At 39.7% G+C, this 11,696-nt stretch overlaps 1 long non-coding RNA gene across 1 annotated transcript; it reads right to left on the bottom strand.

Annotated features, from left to right (window-relative positions):
- Positions 1–1,805: 1,805 nt before the first annotated feature.
- Positions 1,806–4,770, bottom strand: LOC105483345 (uncharacterized). The gene is made up of 3 exons (XR_988209.3): positions 4,477–4,770; positions 4,000–4,046; positions 1,806–2,157 (listed from the first exon to the last, which is right to left on the bottom strand). It is a non-coding gene; the product is annotated as an uncharacterized lncRNA (long non-coding RNA).
- Between the last annotated feature and the right edge of the window lie 6,926 nt (positions 4,771–11,696).

The raw sequence follows: 11,696 nt of genomic DNA, 5'->3' as shown, positions 1-11,696 counted from the left end.
ATGCTTGTTTATGTGAATGTCTGGAACTGCAATTTCTTGTATGTTCATGCGGGATCACTATATAGGCTACCGTTTATAATATTCTCAGAAACAGTCAGTATTTAAAAATGTTTTCTTAAATTAGTGCTGAAGTGTGAGATGTAAACCTTTTTATTAATGAATAATTTACCTCCCTTCAAGTCTCCATCAGGTTTAAATTTCTGCCATTAGACTCCACATAGAACAATATGTATGCAATTACATGTTTAACCACTAGATGGCACCATACATCTTTTATTCTAATTATCTCAGTCAGTCAAACGGGATTTGCGTTTTTGTTTTTGTTTATTGCTTTCCACAGAGTTAATGATATTTTCGCACTAGTTATTGAATATTCATTAGTGTCACTACTTATTTGTGATACTGCCTTTAATCATATACTAAATTTTTAAATATGCTAGACAATATTTCCTAGGAATTTCCTTCCTTTATCTGTCAATCCTTACTATAAAACCATGCTGTTTTAATTATTTTTGTTTTACAATACCTTCTAAAACCTGCTGTCACCACTATTCATTTTCAATTATGTCTTCGTTTTCAAAATATTTTTTAATCCATTAATTTATCCAAATGAAATTTAGGTTTATTTAATCAGTTTTTTTAAAAAAATCTACAATGGCACTTGTACTGGAATTGCTAGTAAATTTAACAATAGCAATAACAATAAATATAAGTCAGTTTGGAAGGAAGTTCCAACTTTGCAGTATTTATTTCCTTCAGCAAAATGAATGCTTTGAACCAGTGATGTAGACAACTGCATATACATAGTTTTTGGCGTGTGTGTGTGTGTGTGTGTGTGTGTGTGTGTGTGTGTGTACATGTGCAGAATAAAGTAATATATAGAGATATAGAGAGAAGCATATTCAAGCATACATTATAACAGATGAAAAAAATGGAGGGGAACCTTTTCACATCTAACTAACTATAGGTAGATTGACTAAATTTGTTATTATATAATTCAAATGGGATATTTTGCTCCATTAAACATAATGATTTCAAATTATATATACAGCATGATAACATATTTGTTTAAAAAAGAGAGACAGAAGAAAACAGGTAGTAAGCTAACTCATTCTCTCTGGGAGGTAAAATTATAACTAACTCCTATTCTCTTAATGCTTTTCAGAATTTTCTACATTTTAGACAGTGACTTGTATTGCTTTCATAATCAAAAAAGAAAAGCAAACTTCTAAACCTTTAAAACAATTGAGCTTTATTGAAATTTCAAAGATATACCATTGTCTTATACAGATTGATTTATTGCTCAATTTTTCATAACAATTACTAATTCATTAAATATGTCTAATGGTATTCAAAGTAAGGAGAACTTCCATAGCTAGGAGAGACACTTTATGACTTGTGCATGTCCCCTGCTAGAGCCTCAGGGAGGTGATGTTATAACATGTTGCAGGTCACAGTGGTTAGAAGTGCTCATGCAGGACTCTTCACCTCCATTTCTCTAGATACGTCCAACCTCTCAGCCTTCCCAGTCTTTGCCTTCTAGTAAGTGACAAAAATCAGAGTTTCTTAAACTCTCTGGTCTCAGGCCCCTTTTAAAAATCGGCTATCCCCAAAGGACTTTTGTCTATTCAGGTTATATCTATTAACATTTAACATATCCAAAATTAAACAGAAAGTCCTAAATATTCATTTTATTCATTTAAGTTAAAAGAATAGTTCCATTACAAGTTAACATAAATAATAATTTTTATGAAAAAGATTGTGTTTTCCAAAACAGAAAAAATATCAAGAAAAATGGCATCGTTTTACATTTTTTGAAATCTCTAATTGCTGACTTAATAGAAGACAGGTAGATTTTCATGTTTGCTTCTGTACTCAGTTTTTATCATATTTTGCTATCATATGTTATCTAGCCTCTGGAAAACTTCACTGTACACTCCCAAGACAAAAAAAGCAAAACCAGCAAATGACATCTTAGTTTCATTAGGAGAATAGTTATGATCCGAAAAAAGGTCTTAGGGAACCCCAGGAGTTCCCAAATCACACTTTGAAATTAATTACTGAGCTGGATTAAACTAACTGAATTATCATCACTCCACATTCTTTCCTTTTTTCTTTCTTCTCTATTATTCAGGAGATTCACGAGCTCAGTTAAAACTGAAAAAAGAATAATGGCGAGAATAAGGACACTAGCATGAAACAATGGCCCCTCATTACCCACTTGCTTGTGTGGAATGACCAGAACATTTTTTTTTTTAGACGGAGTTTCGCCCTGTCACCCAGGCTGGAGTGTAGTGGCGCGATCTCGGCTCACTGCAAGATCCGCCTCCCGGGTTCACGCCATTGTCCTGCCTCAGCCTCCCGAGTAGCTGGGACTACAGGTGCCCGCCACCATGCCTGGCTAATTTTTTGTATTTTTAGTAGAGACGAGATTTCACTGCGTTAGCCAGGATGGTCTCGATCTCCTGACCTCGTGATCCGCTGGCCTCAGCCTCCCCAAGTGCTGGGATTACAGGTGTGAGCCACGGCACCTGACCTGACCAGAACTTTTTAAGCCAGATCTGTATGCATTCTGGAAGTGACTGGGTTTGTTGAGGTCATCCCTAACCTCATGCCGCCATTATCACCAGCACTTCCTGGTTACTCCTTGTTAGTCTTTGGAGATAATTAACTTATGATTCATTCTGTCTTCCTCTAATTCTCTTCTACTTATTAGTGAGCTCAATATCCCTATAGATGATCATTTCCAATGTCTGTTCTCTCAGTTCCTTGGCCTCCCCACTTCTAGAGATCTTGTTCTCCTCTTTACCTTGGCCACTGATTCCCATGGATAAACTCTTGTGCTTTTACCATAACTGCAAACCCTCCATAATATCAATTATGAGCAGCTTACTATTCTGGTCAATAACTGCTATTTTTTCAACACATTTCCTGAACCCCAATTCCAATAGTCGGCCAGCCTCACAAACATCTACAATCTGCCTGGAGCTCTCTTCCCTGATTAGTCACTTGGCTAAATCCATCCTGCCATCTTCTGTCTATTGATCCTGTTGGTTTTCCTTGCAGCCTCCCTCACTTCCTCATTATCTTGCTTACATTTCATGGTCTGTCGTTATAATCACTCCCTTAAATTTGCCCCCAATTTCTCTACCTTACTCTTGTTCATCAAACTCTCTTGGATAAAGCCAAACCCTAGTTAAATTTGACATTCTGCCTACACTGTGACTACACTCACACAAATGAACATATCTAGAGTAAAATCCACTAATGACATCAATATAGATTAATGATCATTAACATTACGAGAATGATTAACACTGCCTAGCAATTGTACTGTATATCCCTAGATAATTTACTGTTCTACTCTCCTATGTGGTTATTTCTTACCTTCCCTCTTCTCAGATTCCAACACCTCCTCCTCCATCCTCATTCCCAGCTGATGGCTTTGCTTCCTGTGTAATTAAGAAAACTGAAGCCATCAGAAGACACCCTCCATGTCCTCCCCTGATGCATGTGTGTACACATGTTCCAGCTCTCTTCCTGTGATATAGTTGAGCCATCTGCATTTCAGAAGGCCAGCCCCTCCAGTATGGCTCTAACCTACTCAAGTCATTGTTCCAGCAATTTTCTTCTCTCCTGTCTTATCAATGTATCCCTCTTTTTTGTCTGTATTGTCTGGTAAAACCTTTCATCATCCTATTGTCTTTCCAGCTATTGCCCATTCTTTTCCTTATCTTAAGAAAAAAAGTAACAAAACAAAACACAGTTCTTTGAAAGAGCTGTTTATCATTGCCTCTAATTTAGTTCTTCCTGCTCTCTGTTGAATCTACTCTAATTGAAATTTATTTCATTTTTTCCCCCAATTTGCTCCTATCAAGCTCACCAGTAACTTCCACATTGCTAAATTCAATGCTCAATTCTCAGGCTTCACCTTCCTTGAAAAGAATTTGACATTCGACAGAATTTTTCACTCTCTCCCTCTTAAAAATCTCTCCTCACCTGGCTTCCAGAACATGTTGCTGTCTTGGGTTTTCTCTGTGTGACAGCTATGAAGGAAGAAAAGAGCAGAGTGTTGGTTGAACTGGAATTGCACAGATCTCCATATTCATTAGGACATTAGGTCAGAAAGAAAAGTAGTTGGCCGGGCGCGGTGGCTCAAGCCTGTAATCCCAGCACTTTGGGAGGCCGAGACGGGTGGATCACGAGGTCAGGAGATGGAGACTATCCTGGCTAACACGGTGAAACCCCGTCTCTACTAAAAAATACAAAAAACTAGCCGGGCGAGGTGGCGGGCGCCTGTAGTCCCAGCTACTCGGGAGGCTGAGGCAGGAGAATGGCGTGAACCCGGGAGGCGGAGCTTGCAGTGAGCTGAGATCCGGCCACTGCACTCCAGCCTGGGCGACAGAGCGAGACTCCGTCTCAAAAAAAAAAAAAAAAAAGAAAAGTAGTTGAAGAGAGAAGGCTCAGGTGGCTCACCTGGGACTGAAAGAGAGTGAGAAAATGACCTTTGCATGAAGCCATAAGAAGACATTGAGCCTGGTAAGATCATCTCAGTGAACGGATGGATATTGACATTCAGCACATCAGGTCCTGAAGATCAAGGATCTAAGCAAAAAGCCAAGAGATGCAGTAATGACAGGGAAGGGTAAAGATAAGGGTAATAATATCAAAAATCCCAACTCCAGTGTGGTAACCAGATTGTACTAATGCATACATATGTACTACCATGCATATATTTACTGTCTAACTTTTACAAAGTGTTTTCACATCTATTGATTTCTTCACAGTATCCCTAAGCAATACAACTATTTTTATCTTAATTGTATAGATGAAGAAACTGAGGCTTGCAGAGGTTAAAACAACTGTCTAAGATTATACTGGAATTTTAACAGAGTTGGGACTAGAAGCCTGATCCAGAAAAATCAAGAAGCAGTTCCCAGGCAGTTCCTTTCTAACACAGAAATCCTGGGCAACTGAGTCAGAAGCACCTGATGGCTTGGTCGAGAGAGATCAGAGAATCAGCATCAGATCTTGAGACTGTATGCCAGATATGGATGGCACAGGGCTGGGTGAAAATAAGTAGCAACACTGACAAGCCAGCATCTGTGAAAGGGGCACTTTATGAGGGTCAGGACCACAGTAGAAGCAGATGAGCTGAGCTGAGCTGAAACAGGTAGCTGCAGCAGGTGGGTTCACCTGATTGAGGGGGTACGGTGGAGGTAGAGGAAAACAAGTAATATCTGACAGTCATCCCAAAGAATAAATGATCCCACAATTCTCTGTGGAAAATCTGATATTTAGTTCCTGGAGTTGTTAGGCCTCCAGCCTAGGGAAGAAGAAAATATTTGATGTTTGATAGCTGTTGGAGACTGAGCGAGAGATGGGAAAGATGGATTTTTTTCCCTCTTTAACTTAAATTCATTATTTGAGGAATTTTAAACAGTCCATGGAAAGTGCATAATCTTTACAAAGTAGAGGAACAAACAAGTTATTTCCTTGACCTGTCATTTGTCACTTCACATTGGAGCAGGATTTTTGAAATTTCAAGTATAAGAAGTATGTTGAACGAGGACAGCCCATCGTGAAATCACAGCACTCCCCTTCATGTGTTCAGTAGAGTTAAGCTTCCCTTGCCCCTACTTGAACATTCAGGTGCATCCCAGGACTTTTCTAGATACTCTTGGATGTGTATATGAGGACAAGAACATCCTACAATCCCTTTAGTAACAAGTGAGTGGAATTCAGTAATCAGAACATCTTACATAACCAGAAACTGAAACTGATTTAGCACTAAACCTTTTCCTGTCCCTGTACCTCAGCTGCTCCACTGTGGATGGCTTATGCTTTATTCTCCACCTAGTGCTTTCCCTCCTCCCTTCTGATGCCCTCCCGCAGCTTGCTAGCCAGTTTCTGGGTTAATGCCAGAGCCAGAAGAGAGACATGGTAAAGGGCCAGGAAATGTCCTTCTTGTGCTGGCTTTGGGCTTTCCAGGCCTGGCAAACGTTTGCAGATGAGTCTTTCTTTCATGGGCACTTTCACGGGCATCCTGTAGGGTCCCTGGTGGGCCCCTGCCCTGCAGTCCTGTCCTGGGCTAATGCATCTTATTATGGGTGGTCCAAGGTAGGTAGGGTGACCATCCATCCCAGCTTGTCCAGGAATATTCCCATTCTAGCCTAAAGGTCCCACATCTTGTGAAACTTCTGAGATCTGGGCAAACCAGAATGGTTAGTCAGGGGTTACTCATGAGTCCTTCTGCAGCCCTCAATTATCTGATATTAACTTCAACTTCTGGCTTCTGGCCCTTCAACCATCTAGGGCCCTTGGACAAATTCATTAAAAACCCACACTGTCTCACTTGCCCAATCACCCCACACAGAGCTAGTCCACAGAAAATATTCCTTTACCCTTTGGAATCTGAAGGTATAAGCTCTCCATTCTGCCTGGATTCAAAGTTTGTGAAGGTCATCTCCATGTGCATAGGCAAAGCAGCTCCCTGGCCGCCCTTCCACTTTTCTGGAGAGGATTCAGGATTGTCCTGGGCCCATTAGAACAGATTCCTTCCCATCACCTCTGAGAAGGCTTGGCAATGGCTTAGGGACCTCAAGGGGTGCCTAGTCTGGACTTCTTGGAAAGATGAGTTATTTTTTTGTAGATGTGGTCAAATCTGCTATCACCCTTATGTTGTATCAGCTGAGCCTACAAATTACCTTCCCTAACCATGGAGGCCCCTATCTGGGTCTGTTTTATATGGTGATAATAAATACCTTACTGATTAAATCACCTTTTAAAAACACTGATTTTAAGCTGGGCACAGTGGCTCATACCTGTAATCCCAGCGATTTGGGAAGCCAAGGTGGGCAGATCACTTGAGGTCAGGAGTTCGAGACCAGCCTGGCCAACATGGTGACAACCTCGTCTTTACTAAAAATACAAAAAAAAAAAAATTAGCTGGGCGTAGTGGTGCTCACTTGTAATTCCAGCTATTCAGGAGGCTGAGGCAGGAGAATCAATCACTTCCCAGAGAAGGAAGTTGCAGGGAGCCAAGATCGTGCCACTGCACTCGAAGCTGGACAACAGAGCAAAAACTCTGTCTCAAAAAATAAAGAAAGAAAGAAAAAAATGCTAATTTTAATAAAATAAAGCTGTGAATTTAAATGAAAAAAAATACAAACTTTTAATAACATACAAGATTTTTAATAAAAAATAAAGATAATGCCTTATCCTCTTGCCTTTACCCTTTTTGGCTTTTTACAGCTTAAGTTGCTTCTAGCTTTAAGGAAGGTGATTCAGAACTTTCCAAATGAACTCCTGGAGGTCTCCGTTACTAAACATGGGGTAAACCTGAATGGAGCAACTGATCTTTCCAAATAAGTCATTTCAAAATTCTCCTCCACGTCAACTCTTTCCATTCTGAAAGTGGTTGAGGGGATTCAAGTCATGGAATGTAAATTTCACATACTGTGATCTGGCTTTGGAATATCACATCAATTCTATCTTGGTGTCTCAGTCTCTAACTTTAATTTTAACACTCTATTACACAAGAAACAAAATAAAAACTACCCCAGTAGGTGGCACCTGCAGAAATATATGCAGAGCATTTGTGGCAGATTGTATTTTCCAAAAATGGCCATAGCAATATTTATGTTCCCACATACTCTCCCAGAACCTTGACATCCTTCCATCAAGCAGTGGAATCTATTATCTCCCCTTTGAATATGGGACACCTCAATGACTTGCTTCTAACAAATACAATGTAGTAGACATGATGCTGCCTGACTTCCTAGACGAAGTAAAAGAAGGCAATATAGCTTTTGACTAGTTCCTCTCCCCGCCCCCTTCTATTTTTCTCCTCTCTCTCTCTCTCTCTCTCTGTCTGTCTTAATCTGGACCAGTGATGAAATTTGTGGAACCCAGGAGAAAATGAAAATGAGCAGCCTCTTATTCAAAATTAAGACTTCCAAAAGAGTGGCAAGCACAGAGCCCTCTTCTGTGTGTTAGCCTTGTGTAACTACACAGGACACAAACCCATGAAGCCATCCCTGTTTAAGATGCTTATCTTTGAAAACCAGCCACCATGTTGACAGGAAGCCCATCCCAAATGGAGGAGTTATGTGTAGCCATTCCACTTGACAGCTGCTTAGTCAACTTGGACGGCTCTAAATACCATAAACTGGGTGTTTCAAACAACAAACATTTATTCCTACAGTTCTGGAGGCTGAAATTCCAAGATCATGGTGCTAGCAGGGTCAGGTTCTAATGAGGGATCTCTTATTGGTTTACAGACAGCCACGTTTGGCTATGTCCTCAGATGGTGGAAGGAGAACGAGCTGGCTCTCTGGCCTCTTCTTATAAGGGCACTAACTCCATTAATGAGTTTTCCTTGCTCCTGACCTAATGACATGCCAGGGGCTCCACCTCCAAATGTCATCCCACTGTGGATTAGATTTGAACATACACATCTGTGGGAGACACGAACATTTAGTCCACAGCAATAGTCCTAGAAATACCCTCAGCAACAGCCAGAAGCACCCCCCAGACATGTGAGTGAGCAAGCATTCAGATGACTCCAGCCCCAGCCTTTGAGTCTTCTGGATATGGCTCCTGGCCTCATAGAAAAAAACTGCCCTCGCAGTCCCCTGTCCAAAGAATCCATGAACATGATAAAAGTTTGTTTTCCACCTCTAGATTTGGGGTCATTTGTTACTCAGCCGAGTAACCAGAATAGCATGACTTAGAGACAGGACTTATGAAGGATATGCAGCCCAGTCACACCTGCCCTGTCTCTGACATGGCAGCATCTCCCACAAGCATGTCAGAATTCTAATACCATCCGAGTCTTCCCCAGTGTTGCTCCAAGTCTCTGGACTACAACTACCACAACACCCTAGCAACAGAACCCAAAACTGTCCCTCTGCAGCCGTCTGCTGCCTGAAGCAGCTGCTGCCTTTGACACCTTTTCCAGAATCGAACCTTCATGGTCCTCCACACGAGGCTGTGCAGCTCCCTTCACAGGGCTTCAGCCTCAGGACATGAGGACCATGGAGACCACTCACTCAATACTACAAACAACCCTTCAAGTACAGTCATCACCAATGAGACAAGTCCCCAACTTCAGATTTGGGGTTACCCTTCCAGCAACCATACCCATTAAATTGGGAATTTACGTGTCATTTACATCAGGGTTTCTATGAAAATGAGTCTGAGACTCTAACTTCGTAGTTTTGAAACTCAACCTTTGCCTTGGTTCAGAACCACAATCCAAGCTGTGATCACATATGCTCCATTTGACTTAAATAACTGTTGGGATTCAATGACTCTGTCCTTTCTGCCTGCTTATTTGAGTGCCCTTGGAAGCCATATCTGTTGGAATTTAAAACACTCAATCCATAGCAAATTAATATGTCATAGCATAGAATTTTGTACTTCTAAAAGAAGTACAAAAATAAAAACTAACTAGAAGGTTAGACATTTTTTAGGTTTTACAAATTATGAAACCATGACCACTAAAAGAAACTCATCCATTATACAAAATGATGTTATGAGTTATTTTGAAAAATATAGGAATGTTCTCAAAGTAAATGGTGTTTTTACCATAGTAAATTTATTCCATGCAACAACTAACTGAATTATTTGCTTTGCTCTTGTTAGTTCCCAAATTCAGCTGTTCCTAAGTGAAGATGCCTTTTTCTCTAAGTTTTCCTTTCAGTCATACATTAGTGCCTGTACCATTTCAAAGCCATGTAAACATTAACTTACATAATACATACTTTTTAAGAACCAAAATGTTCTCAAATTTTGAAAATATTTCTTACATTTGTCTTTGGTATCCAATTGCCAAACAAAGTTAAATTCAAATTTCTATCAAACTTGTTTTCTGTATCCAAAACCACTCTAATTAAACACACCAAGCATAATAAAAACTAAAATAAAAAATTAAAATAAAATAGCATTGCATCCTTAAAGGATTATGTTGAATTATTAAAAAAAAAAATCTGCAGTGTTGCTTTTTCTGTTTTTTTTTTTTCTCTTTTCTTTTTCCTGAATCATGTCCAAATTAAACCAAGCTGACCATAAAGAAAGGTTATCAAAATACTCACAGTTCAGGCTCCCTACAGGACTGTTCATAGTGCTATAGTATTACAAAGTAGTAATATAAGTATGTTATGAGGAAATGTGAATTCCTAGCTGGAAAATCTAAAAACAGGATGTTAGAGAACAATGGAAAGCCACCCTGCCTAGTGGTGTATGTACAGTTAGAGAAATTGGCCAACCAAATTCTATTATAAAATAAAGAGAAACGATATCATTTTTAAAGCGCTTTGGAATATTTGTACAGTATTTGCCTCCAAGTAGACACTCAATTGTACATTTGCTAAATAAAATAATACAGATTATCTCATTGTTTTACTCCTCAACAACCTTGCAAAAAGGATAATACTATCACTACTACTCAGGAGAAGTTCTGGAGTTCTACAGCTACTATTGTGGTCATTGCTCTTCCAATATTACACATCTGACACCACATTCACTCATTCATTCATTCATCCATCCATCCATTCATGAACTCTTCAAAGCCAAACTTGTGATTAGTGTATTCAAGGAGAACAGGAGAAAGAAATGCAGTGGGGGAACAGACATCTAACCACAGCACTGCATTGCACAATAGTGGTATAATAGAGATAAACTGCTCTGGGTCAGATAAGGCTCCCTGGAGCAACTGACACTCAGCTGAATCTTTAAAGCGGAGACTAAAGATATTGTTTCAATCCATTTTGTCTAAATCAACACTTCTCAAACTACACATGAAGGAACACTAATATGAGGCTTAATAACAATAAATATTCTATGGATGATAGAGTATGCCTATTAGCAGCAGTTGCTCTGGGCTTTGACCTGGTTCGTCATTCATTGCAAATGATTCAGGTTGGCCCACTGTTCCACCAAGGGGCCTGCTGGGTTTGACCATTCAGAACTAGCCTGTCATGATCTGGCCCTTTTTTTTCTCTCTTTTCTTTTTCCTGAATCATGTCCAAATTAAACCAAGCATGACCATAAAGAAAGGTTATCAAAATACTCACAGTTCAGGCTCCCTACAGGACGTTCATACTGCTATAGTATTACAAAGTAGTAATAAAAGTATGTTACGAGGAAATGTGAATTACTGAATGCAGTAAGACTCCGTAGGTGGCCAGTTAACTGAATATTCTGCATTTTAAGACTAAGGGACAAGACTCTGGAGCAGAGGGGACCCTGAAAGACATTGCATCACACCACAAGTCTCACCCTTGCTGCAGCTAATACCTTGGGTGACTTTTCTTAATTGTTTAAAGAGAACTTAAACTTTCTTTAGATGGATTTGAAGGTGTGATAAAGGAAGAATTTATTTTAAAAACAAACTGGAAGTGATAATAAGCTGGATTGCTCTATATTTAAGTAAGAAGCCAAAACAACTTATCAAAGGGCCTTTTGAAGTTGTACAAGGCAAAGTCTTCTCCGCTTCAGGGTGAGACCAAGTAGCGCATATTATGGAAAGCCACTCAGCTTCCACAGTTTCTGGGAGAACAGAGAAGAAAGCCCATGGGTTGCCCGTTTAAAGTGAATAATCTGAGCACTGAAATGTTGAAAGCTGAAATCAGAATTAGATTAGTTAGAAAAAAAGTTAAAGTGAGAAGGAGCCTCTCCAGGCATCTCCCATT

The sequence above is a fragment of the Macaca nemestrina genome, chromosome 11, assembly GCF_043159975.1.
Source record: "Macaca nemestrina isolate mMacNem1 chromosome 11, mMacNem.hap1, whole genome shotgun sequence".
Taxonomy (NCBI): domain Eukaryota; kingdom Metazoa; phylum Chordata; class Mammalia; order Primates; family Cercopithecidae; genus Macaca; species Macaca nemestrina.
Note: the sequence above shows the minus strand (reverse complement) of the source record. Positions and strands in the feature narration are given on the sequence as shown.